General features: G+C 36.1%; 1 protein-coding gene and 1 pseudogene across 1 annotated transcript in view; both read right to left on the reverse strand.

The window, feature by feature from the left end:
- ADGRL2 (adhesion G protein-coupled receptor L2) overlaps positions 1-27,499 on the reverse strand; it is a 693,508-nt gene that overhangs the window by 177,559 nt on the left and 488,450 nt on the right. The gene's annotated exons all lie outside the window — the stretch shown is intronic.
- LOC100596719 overlaps positions 15,763-27,499 on the reverse strand; it is a 112,650-nt pseudogene continuing 100,913 nt past the window's right edge.

The following is a 27,499-nucleotide window of genomic DNA, read 5'->3' on the forward strand; positions in this document are numbered from 1 at the left end:
TATCAAACTATTAAAACATCTGAAAAAAAATTCTATAAGAGGAAATATGAAAAGTATAAAGCAATATAAAAAATACTGAAAAGGTATTCTTAAATAGTGCAAAAATGTCTAGTAAAATCATCAATTGTACAAATATCTGATAACATCAATTTTATATATACTTAAGAGTTTATGGTGATTTATTCTTTATAAATAGGAAAAACTGACTTGAATAAAATAAGCTGACAAATCAAAGTTGTATTTTCATTTATTTTCAATTAAAAGCTAACATTGTGGTGAATTAACTGCAACCTTGATATGCTCCTCTTGATTTTCACAGAATTAACAAGCAATAAGGAGAATGAGGCCATTAGTGTATGTAATCTACAAGATTCTCAATATTCTAAAAATACTTAAGTGATGCTTGCACTACAAGCTATTCAACTTAGCATTGTTCTAAGAACTCATTCTTACTCCCTAATTTTTTTTAGAAATACTCTTAAACTTATTAAAAATCAATCCCAAATGTTTTTAAGAAATGCAACTCCAGAAAATGTGAATTCTAAGATACTCATGCTTCGTTATCGGATGTTTTAATCATGTAATATTAACCTAAATAATCACTGTTTTAAATCTATTCTAATTTTAAGAAACCAATGACAGGTTTCCAGGCTGAAATGTCAGAGGACTTAGGTACTTCTTCTTAGTAACACTAAGAAAATTAGTAAAAAATAAAACACATGAGGTATGAGGGAGTAACTAACTACACTATTAAAATACGTAAAGGTTATGTTTGACTATCAAGTTCATTATAATTCTATGTCACCCTATTTGTACACTGTCACCATAATTCTATAAAATATTTTAAGCACTAATAATCCTAATAAGGACTCTGATAAGAATCAACCCTGAATTCTTACAGAGAATACAATAATAGAAAAGTGCTTTTGGAATGTATTCTTGAATACCTTACTGTGTTGTAGCTGTTATCTGAATCCCATACAGCAAAGAGAAGAAACAAAGATTTTCTGGAGGTGAAATTCAAATACTTTCAAAAGTACAGGTATTTTTGCATTAGCCAAAGCTATTGTGGGCCACTAACTACTACTAAGAGATAACACAGCATGATGCCCTGTCAAATGGTAAAATGTTGGACTAAGTCTTTTCCTTGAACATAGCAAACTTTTTAGTTAAGGCCTCTGACATGAGTATTAACAACTACCTTTCTGCTTTGACTTATATTTGGTCAAAATAACAGTATCTTTTAAATCAACAATCTGATTTAAAGAGCACTAAAAATTAATAAATTTTCTACACTGTGACATAAAAACTCAGTGATTAAATAATTTTAACAAATGAGGTTTTCCCTTCTTAAACATGTATCTCAAAAAAATTAGTTTTAGCAATCACATTCCTATTAAAATGTATAACACACAAGTATTAGAGACAAAGTTACCCATGAGTAGAAAGCAGGAGTATTTTTGTTCTGAATTTTAGGGATTTCCTTAGATGTTGTGTTTATTTTAAATAAAGGTAATGCTACTGTGTTTAAATTTTTGAAGAAAATGTACAAAATTTTATGATTTATTCTCGTTTTAAAATAACAAACTTGATATTCTAAGATTTTAACATTTCTCTTTAGTGCAGCTTTGAATTAACAACATTACGTGAACACCACAAAATCTACTACATACAGTGTAGATAATAAAAAGTATCTTTTTATACCTTTGTTAGATTTCAATTTGAGAAAATCTTTATTAAATAGGCAAAAGAAAATGGCTGTGAAACATACAACAGGCAAAATGACACTAATATTGTTTATTTTTGTTCCTAAAATAAAAATATTAATTTCTAAATCCTGGGACTAACAGGGCAATTTAAAATAATTTTTTCCAATACAGTTATTAAAACATGCAGGTTTAAAATTTTGCATTCTAGACTCTTCATATACATATATAAATTTTCTAATCTTATTTAGGGTTTATCATATTCTTTGGTAACTTCCATTTAAAATGTTTAACGTTCAAATATTTGACTCCCATTCTTATAAAATTTATATTTAAAATATTATTTCAAATCTATCCTCTTAATACATAATACTCTCATTTGGAGGACTATTCTTCATAATATATACTATTCATAATAGTTTATTATTTTAAAAACCAGTCTGCTCACACAGATGCAAGAACGATTAATACATACACATCTATGCTTCAATAATATATATACAAAGAAGCAGAGATGTTTTATCATAAATTCGTATTTTTTATTAATAATTCAAGAATATGTGATAAAATTTCTCTGATAATTTACCAAGATCATGGTTACTTTAAACTGAAAATCAGTTACCAGTTTCCTTGTCATAAACATCCCTAATAAAATACCAATACTTTTATGAGAACAATTAATTTGATTAACTTTTCAGTACAATTTCTTTTCAATGGATTCAGATTTCAGTATTTTAAAAATCACTCAGTAGTCTACCTTCAAATTTAAGACAAAACAGGTAGAACTTACCCTAGCTGCGCCTTTCCAATAACCTCACAGAAGTTATGCACTCTGTGACAGTTACTGTGCCTCACATTACCATTTTCCTGGAATGAATTCTCCAGTAACCCTTACCTCACTGTGAAGGAAGCTGTAGTATTGGGGGAAAAAAGGTAATGAACTATAACATCAGATCCCATTTTGCAGTGCCTATTATATTAAAAACCAACTATGATAAGAAATATCTTTTTATCATATTATTTAAGACAATGACATAAATTTGGCAGTAAAGAGTATCTATCAATAATTCTATGGAAGAGAAGCAGAAGCATTTGTATACTTTTGTAAAACATACCATCTTAATCCTATTGAAATATAATTGCTGTTGCTAATATTCTTACCCTGTTATAAAAATGCTCTGTATAAATGTGGCACACACTTGTTAAGATAATACGGGGCCACGCTGAGAGAATAATACTTATAAAAAAGCCCATACCAGTACCATAAATCTCTTTATTAAACAAGTTTCCTTACTTAGAGGATTATTCTTTGTCACAGTAACAATCTGACTTTTCACATTAGTAAAGGTTAGCTACTAAAATAATAAATCTAAAACAAGGAAGTTCATTAAGAAACAAAGCTTTTTAAAATGCAAAATAAATATTTTTGTCATATTATTACTTGGTAAAATAAGAGAAATGAACTATGATGTCTCTTTCCAAAGACACATAATGGATAATAACCTTTCTATTTTTTACCAACCAACAAGCAAATTCTAAAATAATGTTACTATGCCAAAATGGAAAAATGAAAAGACTGGAATTGATTTTTTAATAAAATGTAATATAACATCCTATCATAAAATTTCCTGGCACAAGTAAGTGTATGCAGGCAATATGAAAAATTCTACTCACTAAAAAATATCCAAATGCCCCTAAAAGCTTATCGCCCCGCTTACCTAAACACCCAAATGAAAAACTCTCAAGTACTTCTAAGTATCTGGCTTACAATTCCTTAGAAGTTCAGCTGGCACAGAGTCATAAACAGAATTCAGGTTTCAATCAAGTACCGTCTATTCTCCCTGCATTCATTTTTTCCCCAAGTTAGTCAGCAGTTTTCTAAATCATGTAATAGTAGGTCCTTACTAGTAGTTCCCGTGTTTTAATGTCATTGAACTCACGTCCATTATTGCAAGTAAAAGTCATTAAGCCAAAGCGATCATTTTTGTGTTTAGAAAAGCACGTATGCAACTCATCTAATCCGGTCTATTAATTAAATGTAGAGAAATGTAATACACTGTGATATGTTTAGTGGTCATTTAATAATACGTTACATATCTGGAAAATTACCTAAAAAGCTGGGATCTCTCTGGTAATAACTACTATGCATTTAAACAAGACAGTTCTGCAGTCATTCTCCCTGAGCTTTAGACAATCATAAATAAAAATTGTAATTTCAAAATGGATCTGTTATCTTTATTATATTTTAAGTTATTTTTAATCAAAATATAAAAAGGCACATTTGTAATCTGTGAATAAAGGAAATGATAAACAGAAGGCCTTTAGTACATTAAATTGCACTATAATTTGGCTAATCTCAAAATGCCTTACTTTCCTTAGAACAATTTTTTCAAACAAAAATAAAAAATATTTTAATAAAACATAACTTTCAAAAGGAAACTGTCAATTTATACTGCTTTGATTATTTCATCGCATATAGAAGCTCCCTCTGCAGGTAATAACAAGGTTTAGCAAAAATATTTGAAACATGTAAGCAGTTACCTTAGTAAAAATGCAAATTACCATTTTATAGAAATATTACTCTAATATCCAGCATTTTTCTCTCTTCCTTACCAATTACCTGATTAAAATAATTGCTTTTGAAAATCTGTGGTTCAACGTGATTATTCTTGCCCTCCATCCTGGCTAAGATGACAACTTGAGCAGACAGGATACACAAACTTTTCACAAAGTCACCCAAGAACTACTCAGACAGTGCATTTCAAGGAAAAAGAAAACATTACCTTGCTTACACAGCACCAGCCTGAAATGATAGACCACTCCAAAAAAAAAAGCTGCCCGGCCCATTTATCTGATTCATTTTCTGAACACAAAGTAAACAAAGGTAGCATCTTAGGATCAATTTAAAATCAAAGATAAAAGTTCAATTTTAAATGAATGCAGTGATAACTGTATTTTCTTCTTATTCTGAATAATTCTAAAATTTACACCTGGAGAGTATTTATGAAAAATCTATTTTCATTTCAACTAAAAAAAAAGAAAAACTGATCTGGGTTGCTAAATGCTCTTTACCCTTCTGTAATGTTTTCAGAATTTGTTTTAGATTTGTTTACACAATGTGCTCTTCTGCCATATTCCTTTCCACAAGTATACAGAGATATGATGTGATGTATCTCTGCCAACGGAGCAAAAAACAGAAAGTTAAGAACAGTTTCTAAGTCTTGGGGGCAACGTGTTATAAAAAACATGTTGCTGCAGAATGTTGATGCCCCTCTCCCTAAAAATGTCTCCGTTCCAACATACACACACCACCTTGGTAACATGTAAATACTGACTGGAAATTTGAAGCAAAGCCTGTTTGACTTACCTAGAAATGAACTGACAGGCTTATAAAAAGTGATTTTTTAAAACTAAGGTTCTTATTGAACAAATGAAAATTATAAGATATGCTAAAACATACAAAAATATCATACTGAGGTATCAGTTACATCTTTTCCCAATGAAACAAATGAGGTAAGAGGAACAGCAACAGAAAATCAGTAGTGTTTTTTGTGGGGTTTTCTGCTTAAGAAAAAGTAATCAAATTTTGTTTCATGTATATTTTTAGATATTCAGGTTGTAGATCTAGTTTAAAACCTGTAACAATATGAAAAGTCATTTTCGTGCAGGCTATGGGTATCATAGCACTCGTAGCAGAAAAAGCAAAGTGGGAGAACATTCCTATTTATTCATCTATTGAGCTATCAAGAGGAAGCACCTAATATTCAAACATTATCTTCTTTGTGACACAGAGAACTCTGAAAAGTGCAAAGAAGTTAAGTGTCCTTAGTAAAAGTGAACATGTCTAGGACATTATAATTTTAGTGTAATTTTTATTTGTTGATGCGTATGAGGCAAAGTGAAGTGTTTTAGAATTATGCTAATCTCTTTAATATTGGAGAGATGTATTATTTTCAGTACATGAATCTTCAGTGTATCTTCTGTCATTTAACACATTAAGCCTTCATCAAAGTAAAACAATATGTACAATTACTAGGACAAAAATACATAAGCATAAAATATTATCAAAATTAATGTTTCCCAAAATGTCTTAGATTTTAACCATAGGAAAGTCAGGAATTATAAGAACTAAAATACACCATAAGCATCCTGACATTAAGAACACAAAGACGAGTGGAGAAAATGGTACATAAGAAATGTGTTCTGCAATTTCTAATCAATAACCACAGTAGCAAACACTATAAAATGGTAGGCTTTTAATGCAGAGAAAATTTCCATATGGATGGTACCAGTTTAATAAAGGAGTAATAATTCCACATAGAAATACTTTGCTTCAAAGTAAAGACACAGGGAAACTCATTTTCAACATGATTATTTGTTATGTAAATTGAAGTTGAAAACTGATTAAGTAAATGTAGTTTCTGCATAAAACAGAAATATTGTATCAACTAAAAATTTTATCTAAAATCTTGTAATGGTTTGCCCATTATATGGAGAACTGCTGTCAGAGTACTTACAATGTTAAGAATAAATGATTAGAATTAGAACTTACTTTATGGAAAAAACACAATTCTCTTTTGTTCGCTCTATAAATAGACACTATTTACTATCATCTTCAAGAGAAAGCATTAGTCAAAACAAGATCACCTAACCCACCCCCAACAGTCAAGTGCCATTTTTGACAGTAATTGAGGTTAGATTATTCTGTCATCTAAATCCAGAACAATAACTAGCTTGAGGTGTGGACTGATGTAAAAATACCTATAAAAGGAGGCAAAGTGTGGATAGTAGAAGCATTTCTCAGTCCACAGGCAGGAGATATAGACATATTTGACAGCAAAACAGATATTTATGTCATACCATTTTCAAAATCAGTTTTAAAAGAGATACCCTAATCATACGTATTTCATTTTAAACTTCTTAATTTTTAGCCAATAATAAACAACAAGTATTGATATATACAAAAGAACAGACTATAAAATTGTGTGTTTATGTATGTACATATGTGTGACCAAGAAAGGGGTTAACAAGTACTACCTAATAATTGAAAACAGCAAAATTAAGCCCATTTTTATTAGGAACCGCATGGTGCATCCTTCTTCACTAGTATGATGGCTGAAGATTTTTCTTATTCATCCAGAAAAAAAGACAGGATTGTACCTGATTTTGTTCTAACAAATTAACATGTGCTTGAATTGATGCTAAGTCTAAAGTTAACCATCTTTTCAACTTCTCCCATCTCTCATAGCCAAGAACTAATAGTTCATTTTTATCTCCATCTCTTTTTTTCTATCAGATTTTAAAAAATATATAAATGTTACTTAATGCATTTTAAAACAGAATTAAGACTTGGTCACATATTTCAGGAAGTTAACATCTGCTTAACCTACCCAATTTTTAACCATATATTTCTGTTTTTATTAAAGTACTAAATCTACCCCAAAAAAAGTCCTCCAAAGACTTTTCAGCCTTAAATAGGCTTCTTTTAAGATAACTAATTTCAACACTGAAATTCAAAGATTAAGGTGTAATCCCTGTGTTTGAATTTTAATGATTATAATGTACTCCTCACAGATTGGAAAAATCAATGACAAAACCAACAGGGGCCCCGTTTTGCTCAGCATACGTTTTCTTGTCAGGTCGTGATTAATGTTGTGCTCTGTAGAGGGAGACATTACATCCGGGCTAAAACAGACCTAAATTTTACCCTTAGGCAGAAATCTGATTTAAACATCTCTATTTAAAGTGACATTTGTCCTCCCCTTTCAACTATTTTCCCTAGAAATTCCAGGAAGTTGACTTCATGACCTAAAAACAGCCCGGTGGCTTTGAGTAGCGGTTGTGCTTGTTCCTGCACTTCCGTAAATCTGGGTGCCAGAATTAATCAAGGTGGTAATAAAACAGGTGCCCAGCTATCTGCTACGATGAATCCCATGCTACTTTATTGCCACAAGAATTCGGGATTTAGAATTCAATGTAATTCTAGAGTCAGTAGTAAGAATTGCCAAAATGTATTTTGGTTGCTGATAATAACCTATTTATATCTTACAATGGAGTAGGCTTCTTTTGATTCTTAAAATTACACCTGATATTTCACTAATCTAAAATATCAGCTGATTATAAATCCAAGGAATATGGAAAAGCAACTACTTAAAAACAAACCTCTAAAATAAATGAGAATATGCCAGTGGAAGTAGTTTCTCGCATGTCATGCAATAGCTTTCCTAAAAACAAAACAAAAATGAAAAGCAAAAAGAAAAAACTCTGCATCTAACAGAAGTCACCAAGAAAACAAATGTATGCATATTAAAACAGGCGCCAATATCCTTACACTGTGAACATGGTAACTTTTGATATTATTAAGCAATGTAGACATTGCTGGCAAGTTCCTACAAACCAAGGTAACCTAATTTCTGTTGTTTTTCAACCTAAATAGATTTTTTTTTCTTTTAGTCATTCTGGTAATTGAACAAACTTATGTAAGTGTGATGGGATTTTACTTACTACCAGACAATGCATAAAATCATCTGTGAAGACAAACTGTATTACTTCATAAAACTGCATTTTGGTTGTAATTAAACAAATTGTATTTAAACTTGCTTTCTGCTTCCAAAGCAATCAATAGTATTTTGCTATAAGCTGCACTTTACTTGCAGGTGTTAAGCGCTTGGTTCCTTTATTCAATTTACATATTTTTCTTTTAGATAATGTTTATTTGTCAAATATAGGAGGTTTTTTGTAAAAAAATAAAATAAAATAAGCTTTTAAAAAATTGTTGGATAAGAATATATCAAAAAGTATCCACAAATCATTGTCTACTTAGTGCAGCAGATATATGATCTCAGGAAAAAAATGTTAAATATTTTTTATTAGGATCTCCCTTTTCTCATGACACGGTGACTCACAAAAAAAAAAAAAAAAAAAAACTTACATCAAAACAATCAAAACATTAAGCAAATTTCTATACTTAACATGCTTAACAAAACCTATATACTACACTCAAAATACCAAATTAAAGTCCTGAGTAAAATTTAGGGTTGACAGACCCTTGTTACTCCTTTAGAAATTATCACACTAGGTCAAGGAGTATAATTCCCTAATTCCAATAATTAACTATTCATCTCTGTGTTAAAGAAACTATTTCCTTAAGCTTTTTCTTAAAGCATTAAAAAATATAATCACTACCTGGCCAATCTTTGAGAGCATCTTAAGCAGCAAAAAGATTTTGGAGAATAGTCTCAATTTATTTTTGTGATAGCATCAAGCCTAATTACAATAATCTGAGTGATTAAATACTTTTCAATCTTTCAACCTTCAATCAAGAATTACTTGAAGAGATGACTATTTGGGTGGGGCTATAGAATAATTAGTCTTATGTAAGAGAGAAGTAAACTAGCCAACCATTTTAATCTATCTTGGAAATAGAAATGTTCTAATCTTTGTTAAAAATAGAACAAAAGTTATCAATTTAGGTTACATTAACTCATATTTAATCCATAGGAACTGATATGACCAAAACATTCATAGAACTTCAACTCCTTTTCAGGTCTAGTAGCTAAACTTGCTATTTTTAATGCTTTATCTAAATCTATCAATTTGAAAAGTTTTTAGCTAGGCATTTTTGCAAATAATCTTGAGGAACCATTTTTTTGTAACGATGCATTTTATTTGCAAAATATATTACCTTGAAAATAATTGCACTTATTTTTTACATAAATCTTTTCTGCAGAAAAGCAGACAGACGTCAAATGCGCATCTCTCCCTTCAAGACTCAAAATCAGATACGGTGAAACAGTAAGAGGCAAAAGTGCTACAGTCTTTGAAGAAACTTTTGTAAAAATAGCACCTTATGTGAAACTAAATTCCTCCATTTCCAAAGCTATCTTCCATTCCTAATCTAAGTAACCCTAATCTATGTTCTTAAATATCAGCATTGGGGAAGCGGTATGGATTCTTGTTAAAATGAAAACAGATTTCTCTTAGGTAGGTACAAGTATGTTTAACCTACATCTTAGAATACATTGTAATGCTCTCTTCATTCCACCTACATCTGTCAATAAACTGAGTGTTATCTGAATATTTACTCACAAAAGTGAGGTCAAATAAATATTTTGATAGAAAATAAAGCAATAACATTTTATTACTATGGTTTGTAGATTTCTAGTTACCTCTTGACCTTCATGACAACTCAGTCTCAATTCACATATTCTTATATTAAGATATAAAATGCTATTTTAAATTTAATGAAACACAGAAAGCTTCAATAATGATCAAATAAAGATTAACCCTAAGTAAACCTTAGTTTTAAAGCTCTCTTCTAGCTCATTTCAAAAAAGGAAACACCCAGAAGCCTGGTGTTAATGTTTCTGCTGATTGTGAAAATTGCAGCAATAAAAACCCCAACTGTTCGTCTTAAATTGAGACTTGTATTACTGCATGTGAGATCTGTATATTTATATTAGTTTTTATAACATTTGGAAGTTCTGTTGACTGCTTTGATGTTAGTCCATTAATAAAGCAGACAGTCAAAAGCCTGGAAAAAATTATACTTATTGGAAATTCTCAAGTCAAAACTTGAAGTAATTGGTTTGTTCTACCCCACATGATTCAATATTCTGATTTCCCCAACTACCTGCTCCCAGAGCTATCTCCATTTCTAAATTCGTTTTCTGTTGCCAACACATAGTAACCCAGTGATTGAAAATGGCAGCTGAAGTGCTTCTACAACACATTAATTTTTCCCTAAGTAGTCCAATTTTGTCATCTAAATGTTGAAAAATCTTTTCACTACATTTTGCACCTTCAGAGATTTACTGAATTCAAGATCACCCTCATATAAAGTGAAGAGCAATGTTTTCAAGACAATTTTTAGATTATCACTAATAGCTCTAAAGGATAATGTTGTTTATAACACTCTGCATTCAAAGCAGACTAGTTAACAGCAACTTAAGTGCAATAATGGCAACTACATCAATGTGGCCTTTTTTTTTTTTTTTTTTTTTTTTTTTTTTTACCACTAAAGTACTTCCTAGACAAGTGAAGGGATCAGATAAATAAACTACCATAAAATAATTTCAGGGTAATGATGCAATGATATACAATCTCAATGGCACAAAAGAAAAAAAAAAACCTAATTGTAATCCAAAAAAAAGTATCATCCTATTACACTTAAGCTAACAATGTTAGGCAATTAATGAAAGTTTTTCCCCTCTGAAATTGTTACATTGGAATTCATTTTCACTATTAAAATAAAAGCAAGGAGTTTGAACATTAGTAAATGAAAGGTTATCAATTCATATTCAAAAGCAACCAACCATCTAAGGTAAAACTATAAAAAGTATGAGTTTACATCTCCAAAATAGTCTCCCCTGAAATTCATTTCCATCTTAGAACTAAGTTTTGTAAATTCTTAAGTCAAATAAATAAAACTAATTCTTCCCAAGAAATTGAAGATAAAAGTTCCCCCTTGATTTATCTGCACTTGATAACTAACCCAAATGACCCAAGCACTTGTTCTTGTTTTTTTTCATTCATGGATATTGAATTGTTAAAAGAAATTCAAAGATCTGTTCTCTCTGTAACATAAAAAAGCAAGAACAAATAAACTATATTTTTTAAAATAAACCAACTGAATACTAGAGTTTACTGTTTGACAAGATACAAAAATTTTGAAACAATATTTAAACAGAATTATCTCTATTTAAATAGAATTCACAAAAATTTGAATCTTCACTTAAAAAAACTTTTCCAAGCTTCTATTTGCAACAGAAATTGTGTCAAGTTCATTTGAGGTTTTAATTTTCAACATCCTCCGCTGACTTTTTTCCTATTTATTTGGCACATAAAAAACAAAGTTTCCTACGTGTACAAATGAATCTTTTAATCACAAAATTTCTATTGTTTTAGAGACTAATTAAACACTAATTAAATGCCCTTTTCATTTTACTAATAAAACAAAGTGTAGTTCCTAAAAAAGCATTAAGTTAGAAGGAAAGGCTTTCTCACTCTCTCTTACACTGAAGGGACCCCAAAAGACAGGCAACAGTGACTATCATAAAACAAAAGGTCACTCTTTTTCTAGGAACAAACCATTTATCAATAGAAAATAATTGTCTTGCCATTTGCAAGGGCTCCACAGCAATAGACAATATTTTTGGCTCACATAATTACAAAACAGTAAAAGTTCAGAAACACAGCCTGAATCCACCTCCCTATTTTTACCCTTTACAATTCTCATTGCCCTTTGGGCCTCCGCTTGGAAGCAAAAGGAAGACAGGCTGAAGTTTTCTCAATTGAGCTAAAGCTAAGAAACCTTTGATATGCTAATAGTCCCCTTCAAACGGTAAGAATTCACACTTGCATTAATTCAAACAATTTGTGCAGAATGATGTGAAATGGCACCTCTTTTAGAGGCAAACAACAAAAGGAGAGAATCGGAATGTCTGAAGAAACTAAACAACAGAACATTTGTTCTGTAGTATTCTTTCTATTATGCATAAATTTATGGAAGGGTGGAGGGAGAGACAACAAAAAGTTCCATAACACACCTGGACAGAAGTAAATTTTCTTTTAAAGCGTTTCTCAAGCATTACAAGGATACAAAATTTTAAGTTACAAAGTACCCTTAGTTAGGTCAAAACAGTCCCATCACAAGCTGGAATGTTGCCACAGATGAGTACCAAAACTATTCTATTTTTCTGCTCTGGACGCATATTGCCTCTTTAGTGCCTATTTTCTAAGGTTTGCCCAAGATCAAACCTGACTTAGCAAGAAGACATCCTAACAGGTAATTATTTACCAAAGGATGTGACTTTCTTCGCTGTGGAACTTCGTTGAGCAAAGAGCAAACTCGGTGGGGCCCGTTCCAGACATAAATAGTGACAGGGAAATGAATGAATCAACTAGGTCCGTTAAATCTATGCCTCTGGAAAGGGGAAGAGAAGTGCACGTACTGAAAGAATGCAGAATAAAATCAAAGAATTGAGGGCGGGGTGGGGAAGAGAGTGCCTTAGAACCTGGCCTTTGTAACGGGAACCATATGGTTGGTAGCTGCAGCTCAGACGCTCCCAGGCTGCTTGGGAGAAGCTGCTAAGCAGCCTGACACCTTTCAAGAAACAGGAGGAAAACATTTCCTCGGTCGGAATCTGAGACAACAGTTTGTATCGGGAAGAACGGAATGGGGGGCGGGGAGAGGGAGAAAAGATGAGGAGGAGGAGTCCCTAAAAAGAGAAAGGCTATGATAGATACCGCAGGACTTGTCCCTCCCAACTATGCTTTGAGAGCACAGAGTGAACAGATGATTTGAGGGGGAAAAAAAAAAGCCTCCACTCAGCGACACTTTGGCATTAAGTAAAGCTTCCAGCATTCTCCCCTCACCCCAACCCCGCAGTCTGGCGAAAGGAATAAACTTTACGGGTCCCAAGCGCAGAAGTCTCGCAGGCGCACCTCCACACTGCTGGGGCGCTTCCATGGTTTGGCTCGCCCTCGCCCCCTCTGCCTGAGGGTCGCCCCAGCCAATCAAGGAGCCCACGCTCGGGCAGCGTGGGGGTCTCCCCTTCCCTCGCGCTCCTCCCACGCCTTTCTCTCGCCGCCACTCCCCAGTGGCACCCCCATCCTACAAACCAGGCTCCCGAGGCTCCCTGCCCCACAGCCACTCCAGCAGCATACACTCCGTAACTTCTCCCGCAGGCCCAACGCGGCCCGCTGCTGCCCTCTCACTGCGGGTCCGGGAGGCTCTCTGCCCTCCCCGTGGCCCTCCGGGTCCCCGGCCCCTGCACCCTCCCCCGCCCCACGAGGTCGCCCTGGCAGCAGCAGCCCAGCCGCTCCCAATCGTAGCCAGTCCCGGCGGCGGCCCGACCACATCTGGCTGCGCTTTGCTGTCATCCTCGCCTCCCCACACACCAACGAGAAGGAACAGCAACCCGCAAAAACTCGTCCAAGCCCTCCCCCACCGTCCACTTCCCCCGAACTCGCTCCAGCCTCTCAGCCTCCCCATTCCACTTACAGCCCGGGACGGGAGGGCAGGCGGGAGAGACGCTGGGGTGGCCCCGGGCCCCAGCGCCCGGAGCAAATAAGCCCCGCCGAGGACGCGCTTCACACTCCTCCTCCCCAGCCCGCCAGTGAAAGGACGGGCGGAACCTTCCGACCCCAAGCTTTTATGAAATTAAAAAATGCATGGCTACGGGAGCCTCATCCTAACCCCCCTTGCCAGCGCCCCCGGCAACTAGACTGATGCCTGGAGAGCGTTACAATGGCTCCACGAGAAAAGGAGAAGCCGGCTGGACCGGACTGAGAGTTCTGCGGATTGATTTCCAAGAGGTTGAGGGGCGGGAGCGAGCAGCCCGAGCGAGCGCAGGTCTCCCCCTGGGCCGGCCGAACAGAAACAGCCGAGCCCCATTAACCCGCGGCTCCCTCCGCCTCCAGCATCCACCCCCGGACTGGAGGCGCAAAGCAAACAGGTCTCCGAAGCTGGGCACAGAGGCACATTGTTCGCTCCTGCGGCTCTTACCTCCGTCTGCGAGCGCGCCCCGGGGGAGGGCCGTCTGGCGCGGGGGCCGCGCGGGGACAGGCGCGGAGGGCAGCGGCGACCCCGGCCGGAGAGGGCCGAAGCCGGCCTCGAGCGGGTCCTCGGCCGCCGAGTCCGCGCGGGAAGCAGCGCCGCGGCTCCCCGGCCGGACACGGCGCCGCGGCTCGGCGCGTCCTCCTGCTCGGCCGCCGCCGCCTCCAGCCGAGCAGCCAGCGCCGGGCGGCTCCTGGGGTTAAGTCAACATTTTCCCGCAGTTTCCCACACGCCGCTCTTCGAGAGAGGTCTTTCACACACACGCACACACCCCCAGACCGCACGCTCCCTTAGGGAAAAAAAAATCGGGAATCAGAGCGAAAGGGGTGGTGGAGGCAAAAGCCTGACAGAGGTGCGCAGACTTGGGAGTCCCTTCGAAGCGTCGGGCGGGCGCCGGCGGCGCGAGGCCAACTCAGTTTGTCAGGCGAAGCCCCTCAGCCCCCCGAGCGCCGGGCCGGAAAGGCATCCCTCGCGCCGACCCTGCAGCCTGGGGCGGGAGGCGGCGGCGACCCCTCCTCACATTTCGGATCTCCGGCCGGGGCTGAGCGGTGGCTGCTGCCCCAAGGAAGGCTGGCGGCGCAGACTCGGGCTCGGGGAAGGAAGGAGGAGCCGGGAAGAGCCACGCCACACACAGCAGCGGAGGGGAGATGCCCCCCAACAATCCCAAGGAATTCTCTGGTAAGCTCCCGATTTCGCCCCAGCACCTCTGCGTGTGTGTGAGCGGAGAGAGAGTGAGAGGGAGCGAGAGGGAGAGAGAGAGAGAGAGACGGGGGAATGCGAAGTCCTGACACAGACTCTCCGCGAGGTCTGAACTGGAGTCACCTCCAGCCTCCTCCTCCTCCTTCCCCCAAATCCGCCCTCCCCGCCAGTTGGGCTAATCATATAAACATACTAGCGTGTACAGCGGCAAAGGACAAATCTCTCCCTCCTGATTTTTCCAGCAAGGGGCTCGGGCAAACTCAAAAGAAGATTACAGGCAGCTAAGTACAAAACGTGGAGCAGATAATCTATAACTCATTGCCGCCCAATGGCCATTTTCCACTCCATTTGAGCAGCTGCTGCGGCCGTGCGCCCAAGCGGCGGGGAGGGGGAGCGAAAGGGGATACTTACGGGCTCGAGCCGTTCGGACGGCGGTGGCGGTGGCCGAGCAGCCGCCCGAGGACCAGGCCGGCCCCGGCTCCGCCGGCGGGGCGGCCGCAGGGCTGTCCGGGCGGCGGTGGCGGCGAGGGACGCGCGCGCACGGCCGTGGAACGCGCCCCGGAGGCGGCCTGCGCCAGTTCGCGCCCCTCCCCTTCTCTCCCCTCCCTGTCGGCTCGCGCTTCCCCTACTCCCAGGTCCCCGAGCTCTGCCTCCAGCTCCCCCCATTAACACACCCATTCAACCACTAACCCCTAGCCCACCCCCAAACTCCACTCACTGCGCGCTGGGTCCTCCGCGCGCTCCGCCGGCGCGCGCTCTCCATCCTGTCCACACACATGTACTTTAAAAACATTTATTTTATTTCTGGAGCGGGTGAAGAGTATTTGGGTGAGCGCCGCGAAGCGCGGCGCTCGGAGGCTGGGCGCAGGGGAGTGACCAGCGGCTCGGGGCCCTCTCCCCTCTAAGCCCAGGAGCTTGCTCCCGGCCTGGACTTCGGAGAGGCGCCCGGGATGCGTCTTTCACCCACCCCGTCTCCAGGTTTTCTGTTTTCTCCACGCACGGAGCCAGAGGCCCCGAAACTTTTAGTTTCCGTAGCCCTCCTTTTGTGTAACTGCTTGGAGGAGAAAGAACGTCTGTTCGCCGCGGCTGCCTCCGTCCGGCTGCGGCGCGCGGGGGACGCTCCAGGGTTAATGCGTCTTTGATACCTGAGATTTCCGGCGCGCTCGTTAATGAAAGTTACATTTTTTTAAATTGCGATGATTTTTTCTTTGTAGTTACGTAGAGCCAGCTAAACTTTGACTTTATTGACTATATTTCACAAGAGCGTTTTGTTTGTTTTTGATTAAACTCACCAGGATAAGCAAAGGAAGGAAAGGAGACTACAAGGCTCTTTACTCTCAAGTATAGTCACAGAGCTGTTAGGTCTGTTTCCCTCATTTCCTTACATTGAAACTGCCTTTGCTCTTGTCCTCTGAACACACTTCCTTGCCCCTCTCCGTTGGCAATGTCAGCAAACAGCCAGGCAGAGCCAACGATGGACCTAAGCTGAAAGGAACGGAGCAGGACAGGGCGAATCACGCTGGAAAAACGTTTAAAAGCCAGTTAAGTGTCCTGTGCATGCCAGAAAATTCAAACATGGATTTTTTTTTTTTATTACAAAATTTCTGAGCTGGAAGCAGCTATGTTTTCAGATGTATTTGTAAACCACTGATTCTACTAATGAATGCAGCCATCAATTAAATAAGCATATTTACCTTGGTTTTCAAGAAAAAAATGATTCTCTAATATTTAAAACCTAGAAAATAGGATAAAACTTAAGCTGCTTTGCTTTCAGAAACAATATGTACTTTTTGGTGCTGCATGAATGTTGCAAGCATCATACTTCAGGAATCATTCCAAACGATGTTATTAATATGTCAACAGCAGATTGTTCAAAAGACATGAAGATCCTAAATACCTATCAGTATTTTGTCAGAAAGCCAGATAGGTGTAGTACTAAAGTAAATCCAATCCAGCTACTGGTCAAGTTTGTTCTTGACTTGTAGGAAATCATAGGTTAAATGTACATGTGTCCAAATAACTAGAACATGTTCTTTTGGTGGGTTCATTGTAATTCTCAGATTAAAAAAGAATCTTTGATAATCTAATTTCTTCTACCTGATGTATTGATGTTTTAATATTCTCACTATTTCAAAAGATAAAAAGAGCAACTTAGAGCATTGGTGCTTTAAACTACATACACACTTACATCTGGAATTTCTTACATAATATAATTCAAATATTAACCACGCAGGATATAAACTAGTCTGGATAAAGTACACTTATGCAGAGCTCATGCGAAACCTTATAACGTACCTACGTTTTTACATATGTCAAAATACATACATACAACAGATCTACCTAGCAAAATTAAATCAGGCTACTTCAAGTCGTTGAAAAGAAGGCAGAATTATCTAATTCTCAGACCTCAGAGGTAATTTTATGATCTCCTTAGGAATATAAAATTATTTCATTCAGGATTGCAAAAGAGAATATGTCAAACTAATAGTAACTTGCATTTACCAAAATATTTTAGCCCTTTCTTTTGTTCATCTTTGAAGGTTTTCACTCATCTGGGCACCATTCACAAGAAGCCCCAATGAGTGCATACATCAGTCTAATCCTATTTTCTTTTGGGAAGCAAAACTTAGGCTGAAGTTTTTATTTAGTGAGCTTAGTAAGTAATCAATAGACATTTTTGCCTGAATTAAACTGGCCATATGTTGGCTCATTTACTTATTTATTTAACTCTCAGAAATAATCTCTGGAAAAACCCATTATCTATCTGCATCATATATTTGACATTCTTTGATGCTCAGGACATAAGTGAATCACTCTTCACTGTATTCTTAAAGAGATAATATCACAAAAAAGGAGGATAATTGGAAGGGGGAAGAATTTATCAAAAGTGAATTAAAATTATACAAACTAGAAAAATGCCCCATAGAAGTTTCAAATTTTATTTCATTAGGATGTGTATTCTATAGAGTTCAAAGGGTTCCACACTTTTCTCCTAAAAATATAATAGACTTGCTATGTTTTAAAATTACATATAAGAATACTGCCTGTGTAAGACAATGTTTTAAATATGAAAGATTTTTAATTATTTCTTTATTCTTTAGAGGTAAAACTTCAACCTTCTTTGTATATCCACAAAGAAGAATTGAAATAGTGTTTAATTATATTGCTAGATTGAAGATTAAGCTGTTAGCCACAAACCTGCCATTACAAAGGAACACTTAAAAGGCGCACACCATAGAGTATATCTACATTCAGAAAACATAATTTACCTGGCACTCTCTGACAATTCATAACATAATTTATAACAATACAGGTGTTACGGTAGAAAAAAATGAAATGAGAAGCTTAATAATATCTACAGATGTGTGCAAGTTAAGGAGAGTTGGAGTATGTTATACATTCCCTGCAATCCAATCAATTTAATTACTCAATCTAAATTATTATTTAAGTAATGGCAAAATCATTGACTTGTTCATAATAGTTGCTAATTGTTTTTTAAAATAAATTCTACAAAGGACAAAGGAAACACCCATTTCCATTTGTTTTATGTTAAATCAACATATAACCACTCATGGTGATTTCATTCAAAGAAAACAGAAGGAACTCATTAGCTTATGTGGTTAGAGAGATTGATGGGCTTCAAACATTTTAACCATACATGTTTTTTCCAACTGTAGAAACTCATGTTTTTAATTTAAGTAACCTTAAGAAACTGAAGATTATTTTATTCAATGGGTTCATATATTTCTGGTACAGAAATTATGCGAATTTTTAAACCGACATTTATCATCTAAGTATCTTTGTTTAGAGGGAAGTGATCAGGCACTTGTTAAAATATACATAAGAATAACAGTAGTTTGAGTAACAAAGAATCTGAAATAGTATGAAAATGGACATAGGTGCAGAATATTGTGATTAGCATAAGCCAGTAGAACACAGTATCACTTTCACTGCCCTACTCTGGCAAATGGCTATAAGCTAAGTCACTTCTAAAAGGGTCAGGGTTGAAGGGAAGAGGTATTGAGGCTTGAGAGTAGGCCAAAAACTGCCATTAAGTTTGAGCAACACAGTTATAGAAAACTATTAAGGAGGGAAGGTTGTATCTATTATGGGGAGCTTATTTTTGCCTGTGATTAGAGTTTGTGAAAGTTCTCAAAAGAAACAAAAAACACGTGGAATGACTCTCATTTCTAATTCAGAAATAGAAATAAAATTAGCTAGATTGTATCCTAAACCTAACTCAGTTCCATTTTCTTTATCATTACTTGTCGATGATGCTTGGTGCTGAAACTAGTTTTTCCTACTCTAGAAAATAAACTACGTTAAAGCTCTAGAGCAGATCAGAGCAATATATGAATGCCAAACTTAACTAGAACTTGTTGAAAGTTGCTAGCTTTGTTTTCAATTTTTGCCTTGCCATGCATGTAGGCTGAAAAGAAAGCAAAACTCATTTTCCGTAAGAGCAAAAACATATGAAGGCATTTGGCAAAGCCAGTAAGGTTTTAGCTATTCTCCCTGCTCTATAGGCTTAGCAAATTTTGTCCAAGAAGGCCAAACCCTATCCAAAATGTAGAGATGCAGTCTCCAAAAGTAATGACAGTTTAAAGTATAATATAAATATAATTAAGGCATATTGTGTTTAATGGTACAATTTAGAAGTATATAATCACGTATTATTAATAGCTGTCATTTGGTAATTAATACTTTAAAAAAAAAGCATCCACTAGTTCAACTGCTAACATGACTTTTTCTGTGCACTACGTGTTAATTAATATATGCATAATTATATATAAAGATTTAGGAAATTTTTATGTCGTTACCATTATGATAATCGAAAGTAAGCAAATTTAAAAAGATATTCCTCATAATTATTGTTCCACTGAGTCTTAAAGTTTTTCTTTCCCATAGATTGTTCCTATAAACTCTCATTAATCTCTGCATCTTGAGAATTTTCTATAGTTGGGTCTTATAGGTCTTTTATCAATGCTTCTGTCAGATCACAAAGTGTAAGCAAAAGAACACTCATTTTATACAAAGCTGTCTATAACTTCTAATAATTTTGTCCATCATAAATACTCATAACCGTGTTTTATCATTAACAGTACATGGTTTAAAAAAACACCTCCTGCCGTGTGCGGTGGCTCACGCCTGTAATCCCAGCACTTTGGGAGGCTAAGGCAGGTGGATCCCAAGGTCAGGAGTTCAAGACCATCCTGGCCAAGACAGTGAAACCCCGTCTCTACTAAAAATACAAAACTTAGCTGGGCACGGTGGCAGGCACCTGTAATCCCATCTACTCGGGAGGCTGAGGCAGGAGAATTGCTTGAACCTGGGGGGCAGAGGTTGCAGTGAGCCGAGATAGTGCCACTGCACTCCAGCCTGGGCATTGGGCAACAGAGCGAGACTCTGTCTCAAAAAACAAAACAAAACAAAACAAAACAAAAATAAAATACCTCCTGATCACCTTTTAGTGCATACAAACTTCCACCACTGTCAACGATGAATTAAATTTATTTAAACTTTTTTTAAAATTGTTGAAGGTAAACTAAGGATAATCTAAAATTACAACTCTTTGGGCAGTTCTTGATAAAGTATCATGTATTGCTTAGGTGCAGAACAAAAGCAAAGAGATGGTTAACAGTAGAAGTAACTCTATCAAACCTAAATCCTTAAAGATAAACAAGTAGCAATTTCACAGAATAGTCCAAATTGAATTTTTAGTGCCTCTCGAATATGACTGATTATTCATAGTTCATTGTAGTATGGCAAAACTTGCAAAGGCTTTTAAGAGTCAAGAAACAAACTCACATACACCTCTCTGCATTTTAGAAAGTGAGTCAAATATACAATTATATAACACTTAAAATGTTTTCATATTGTTTCAAGTGTGTATAACACTTAGGATGTTTTCATACATTAAAGTTTTCATAATTATACAGCATAAAATAATTATACTCTATGATCCCTTAGTATTTTTGAAACACAAAAAAACTTATTTTTATTTTTATTTTATTTATTTATTTATTTATGTATTTTGGGACAGTGTTTCACCCCAGCTTGGGCTGGAGTATAGTAGCACAATCATGGCTCACTGCAGCATTGACCTTCTGGGCTCAAGCAATCTTCCCGCCTCAATCTCCCAAGTAGCTGTGACCACAAATGAGTGTCACCACACCTGGCTAATTTTTTTTATTTTTTTCTAGTGACGGGGTCTCCCTATGTTGCCCAGGCTGGTCTTGAACGCCTCAGTTCAAGCAGTCCTCCCAAAGTGCTGAGATTACAGCCGTGGACCATCGCTCCTGGACCTGTTTCATTTCTGAAAATCTTTTATAGCATAACATTGTATAACATGAGATGTTTGACTTTGACTTTGGTTGATCCTTCTGATCTATAAATTAACTCTTACTAATGTTTTTCATGACTTTGTTCTCTAATCAATATAACTATGATCTTTTACTCCACTTTGCTGCTTTATTTTTTAAAGGCCTTTATTTGCCATGCATATTTTAATAAAAATAAATATGTCTGAGCATCTGGAAAGTAGAACAGCAGTTTGCAAAGTAAAATAATGTGTTATAAGCCTAATTCCCATCAACATAGTTTCTTAATAAAAGAATAGTATCATTGAGGTTTCAATTTACTGAAACTCTTTACGATGCATTCTTAAGGTCAGTATGAAATCAATCACTTAGATCCTAGACCAAACAATGATGTAATAGGCATATGCTTTTGTGATAGAAAAGAATCAGTTTTCTTTCAAATTAGCATCCAAATTTAGAATCATATTAAAATGTCATTGATATCTCAAAGGAGTACTGAAAGCATTCAGTAATGATAAGGTTTTGTTAAGTAATATTTAATGAAAAATTTGGGGAAAAAATTTGTTTTAGGTTAGAAATACAAACACATAAATAACCTGTCCAGTTATTGTACATTAAAAAGATGTTGCTAAACCATCACCTGGATAATATATTCTTTGAATGGTTTTATTTTAGTGATGGAAATGTGTTTCGCTGGACCATCCACACTCTTAGTCAATTGTCCTGGTTACCAAAATCACCTATCTACAATATAACTAACGATGATTATTAATGCATTAAGAGTGCCCCCTTCATTACGGGGGACAACTTTAGTTGTCCCGAAAATGATGCCAACTTAATTAGTACTGTATCCTTACTGCCCTAATTAATAGCCCAAATTCAAACTATATATTTTTAATTGTTCAAACAATGTAGAATATACAGCAAGAAAAGCTAATTTCTTATTTATTATCTAATGACAATTGAAACACAATAATTCATTATAATACTGGGTTACTGCTATATATGAGGAGACGTGTCAAGGAAAGAGGTAATGGATATAACATAAAAACAATTTTTATAGTTTGTTAAAATAAAATTAGAGAAAAGCAGAGTAAAAATGCTGACTATGAAATGTAAATGTTTGAGGAACCCAAGAATGTGAATTATTTTCAAATTATCTGAATCTCAAGAAGACTATCATTTATCATTTAAAAATAAATTTGTGGGTAATAAAACAAAGAATCTGAAAAATATTTAAAAGAATGAATTTTGACATTTTCATATAATTATTTAATATTTACTTTCCAATGCCCTGTTGCAAAATGATTTTAAACTTGATATATGTATAAATCAAAATACTTTATGCAGGTGTAGATTTGAGATGATAATGCTGGCCTATTTGCTTATATTGAATATTTCTGTACAGGAGGAAATCATGTAAGGTCAAAAATAGATACTAGATTGAATATTTAGAAAACTGTCTTTCCTTAAGAATATTTACAGCTTATCAAAATTTGGAAGTAAAATATTATACCTTATATACTGAGGGAAGTCTGTCTTTGCCTGAATTTTTCAGTTAATGAGAGAAGTGTTTAAATACTCTGAAGTTAGATTATTAACTTCTACAAAACTGAAACAGATGTGTGTCTTAATATGCCATTAAATTTATGATTTACATAGAACTCTTGCATAGAGCTGAGCAGAGGCCGATGATTCTAATTTGCTCTAGATTTACAATAACCTGATCTGGTTTTTGTAAGTACTGAAATACTTTAAACAAAATTAGAAAGCAGTTGTGCTTTGTGTGATTAAAGATGCAATTCCCTTTGGGGTAATGAGAAAAGTTAGAGCATGTTTCTTTCTTTATGGATGTTTCTATTATAAACAAGAGTGCTATACATTACATATTTTTGTTACTATGATTTTCTTGTTTTTAATTATGAAATAAACCAATTGAATTTCAGTAGAGTCTAAAATTGAAACTATGCCAAAATTTCCCTGAAGAATGTGTACTGAGCCTTATAAAAATCCTTAAAATTTTTCCCAGGGTCATAAGGTCTTGTTATATAAATACTAGTTCACCATCATTTTCTAGAGCAAAACATCTTGTGATTAAGACCTATGTAGCAAAAAGACTTGAGTGCAGAATAAATTTTAAGCCTAGAGAATGACCTGAGTAAAATTGTTCAGGACTAATGATTACTAGGTTCATATAAATTACAAATTTAAAAAATGGTCGGTTTTATCTCATTACACAAATAATAACATTTACAGCACTGTTATTTAAACTTTCTCCTTTGCTTTGGTGAATTATGCTTCAGCTGCTAAAAATAAAATCTCTACAAACACTTTATTTTAAATTTTGTAAATACTGTTTCCTTAAAAATCAGCCAGGAAATGTTGATATAAATATCATCATAAGCATATGTGTATATGTTTATGTATGTAGAAAATAAGCACACAAGAAACTAATAATTCATTAAAAGTTTATCTCTCATAAAACCTTTATTAGCCCTTGAAGTCTTTGCCACTTCATATAAAATGATTTATCTTTTGAATAACAAGGTTCCATTAATCTGTTTGACAAAGGAATTTTTAAATCATTTAAATAATTTATTTGAATGAATTATTTAAATTCTGTAAAAAAATATATATGCACATGTATATGTATATATCTGCGTCTATATATTTGTGTTCTGGCACAATATCACATAAGAAATACAAAATGGAATTCAGAATACATTGTCCTTGACATCACCGGTGTGACCTGGTGTTGCTGCTGATGTGTTCTGTGATCACCCACTGTTTGCATAGGACCCCTGTTAGAAGGCCATTTGTGCTACATTTGGCACAACAGGGTAATTTAATGTCAGGGGAAACTCGCACATGATTTTCTATATTCATTTTTAATTTTGCGTTTTTACTGAAATTGTAGGCTGACATATTTTTCAAAATGTAAGGATAATAAAGGCAATTATTCAGCAGTCATAGAAACCTGCTTTCCTCAATTCAGTGCTCTAGGTGCTGCTGGAGAATGGTAAACATACTCCCTCCCCAGAGAAATAAATCATCTGTGGAAACAAAGGAGAAATACGCATGGAAAGGAAACAAGAATATACAAAACTATTTATAAGTTAATACACAAAACTAATTAGGACATAAGGATTTATAGACTGCTTAATATGCATGGCATTCTGAAATTTTAACTATATACTATTTCTTCACAGACTATTCACAAAATTTTCTCTCAAATACATTTTATTCTTGTTTCTTTTTCCCTGAAAATGCACTTTTACTCAGAAAAATAATGAAAACGATGAATAATTTTCCAACTTTGGTGAGGTTATAGAATAAATTTATGACAGGTTATCAATTTTATTTTTAAACCTGTAGGGAAATTAGCTTTCACTTAAGTATATCCTACACAGAACATAATAGGTAATATGTATCTGGTTTTTTTTTTTTTACCTGCTCATTTCCTTTTTTTTTTGGAAATTGCATCCAGTTTTTTTTCCTGTGTGCCACTGTTCCACTGCCCCATTATATTAGGTTTGAGTGGATTCATTCAGATTTTATTTCAATTTTGTTACCCCTCCTATCAACACATTTCCTTTGGCATTAATTTCCTAAAGAGGACATAATTTCACACATAATAATATTTCAATCTGTTTTTGTGGCATGTAGTAAACTTTGAGCCTCCAACTTCTTCAGGTCTCTCACTTTTATCCAACCATCCACAAACCCAGCTAAAACACCGTGCCATTTTATCCCAATTACCCACAATACTCAAACCGTGGGAGGCAGGTATGAGAAGCTCTCAGCAATCTAATACAATTTTGTAAAGTCTCTGGTCTACCAAAATAGCTCATGACTCTTGCGGAGATAATGGTCTTTTAAAAGTTCCTATTTTTAAAAGATGCCTTAAATTTTAAATTTTAATTAAAGAGAAAAAAGACGCCTCAAACTCCTTTCTAGAACTTAGAACTTCCTCTTAGGAAGCACTACCCTCCCTACTCACATTCTTTTTTTTTTTTTGAGATGGGGTCTTGCTGTGTCACCCAGGCTGGAATGCAGTGGTGCCATCTCAGTTCACCATAACTTCTACCTCCCTGGGCTCAAATGATCCTCCCACCCCATCCTCCACAAAGAAGCTGGGACCACAGGCATGTGCCAGCAAGCTGGGTTAGTTTTTGTATTTTTGGCAGAGACCAGGTTTCACCATGTGCCTAGGCTGCCTGCTCACATTTGTGTATCTAGAAATGGCTCCCAGCTTTGTATGGTATAGGAAGTATTATACTATTCAGAATGGTATGCACCAATCAGACTGAGGTAATTTTGAAACATTTCACTTATTCTCAGAAGCTTTTTGAAGAACAGTGACCTTTTCAGTGTCTAGCTGTAGTTGGCTGATGGAAAGTATTTCTGGAATAAATGAGAGTTAGATTCCTATAATGATGAATACCATTGTAATATTTAGTTCAGTATATTGTCCATATTCTGCAGCACTGCTTTTGCTGATATAGATATTGCAAGTTGAATAACCTAGAAATCTTATATAAATGTACTCACCGTATATAAACACACGAATTTACAAAATAATAAATTTGTTTTGTCAATTAATTGAAATATTTTTGTAGGCCATATGTAAACAAATTTTAGTACCTGCATAAATTAGTAATTACAATGAAAATTTGAGTATTTTCCGGAATAACAATGTTTGTGTGTGTGTGTTAAGTAAAAAGGAACAAAAATGTAGACAAATTGTCAAAGGAGTTTCTAGTACTACTAATCATCCTTTTGAGTGTGTGCTTTTTGTGTGTTCGTGTGTGTGTGTGTGCGTGCATTAGATAGGTGGGAAATATCTCAAGGAAAACAGGAAATTAACGCATGTGAATTATTGAATTCAGAAAAGCTGAAATGTTGGTTGTCAATCACATTTTCCCTAGAATACTCTTCTCCCTTATACCTTTCCTGTCCCAACAACTTAGATGAGATAAAGATGTGTCCAGGGAACCTCAGAAATTAGAATCAACAGGACTTACATTCAACTTTTCAAGGGTTATGTTTTGCACCCTGGTATTTTGGTTTTATTCAAAGGAAAAACGTCTTCAACAAATTATACATTATGCTAAAAAGTACCATATTTCTATCGTAGCTCACTTATGACTCACTAAGTTGTCAAAGCCTGGAACCCTACCTCCAACAACCAAAAAGCCTTTTTAACCAATTTTTCCCTGACAGATCACCAGAAATTTTTTTATTAATATTACCTAGAAGAGTAAACTAATAGAAATGTCCAAAAAAGGAGATGTTTGGATTTTTTGCTGACACCTTAAATGCTGTTTCTTTTTGTTTACGTTCCTGTTTTACATTTCTGCTTTTTTTTTTTTTTTTTTTTTGAGACGGAGACTCGCTCTGTCACCAAGCACTCACTGCAACCTCCACCTTTCAGGTTCAAGCAATTCTCCTGCCTCAGCCTCCAAAGTAGCTGGGATTACAGGCGCCCACCACCACAGCCAGCTAATTTTTGTATATTTAATAGAGACGGGGTTTCACCATGTTGGCCAGGATGGTCTCAATCTCCTGACCTCGTGATCTGCCCACCTCGGCCTCCCAAAGTGCTACAGGCATGAGCTACTGCTCCCAGCAACATTCCTACTTTTAAAAAAAGTTTCCCAAGTATATTAGTACAGTATTTTGCTATCTAAGAAAATTATACTAAATATCATTTTATCTTTCTTAGATGTTATGGAATTTTTCAGTGTTGAAGGATCATCAAAATAAACATTGATTATCATAGAACTTATTACACATCACTGTATTTGTTGGTTTATTTGTCCTCTTCCCCACGTGACTGTAAGCTCCTCAGAATCTCTCTAAACTTTATATGCCCAGCTCTTAGCAAAGCATAAAATAGAGGTCTCAAACTGCTGTGGCCTGTAGAAAATCTAGCCCACAAATGTAGTTTGTTTGCACCATAGACAGTGGGTCGCACTGTCTTTGGTTTTGTTTCATTTTTTAATCTATCATCTGTCAACTCTTAAAAATTAGGAGATTTCCATAAAATTATGAATTTCCAGACCGGGTGTGGTGGCTCACCCCTGTAATCTCAGCACTTTGGGAGGCCAAGGCGGGTGGATCATGAGGTCAGGAGATCAAGACCATCCTGGCTAACACAGTGAAACCCCGTCTCTACTAAAAATACAAAAAAATTAGCCGGGCTTGGTGGCACG

The sequence above is a fragment of the Nomascus leucogenys genome, chromosome 12 (assembly GCF_006542625.1).
Source record: "Nomascus leucogenys isolate Asia chromosome 12, Asia_NLE_v1, whole genome shotgun sequence".
NCBI lineage: Eukaryota > Metazoa > Chordata > Mammalia > Primates > Hylobatidae > Nomascus > Nomascus leucogenys.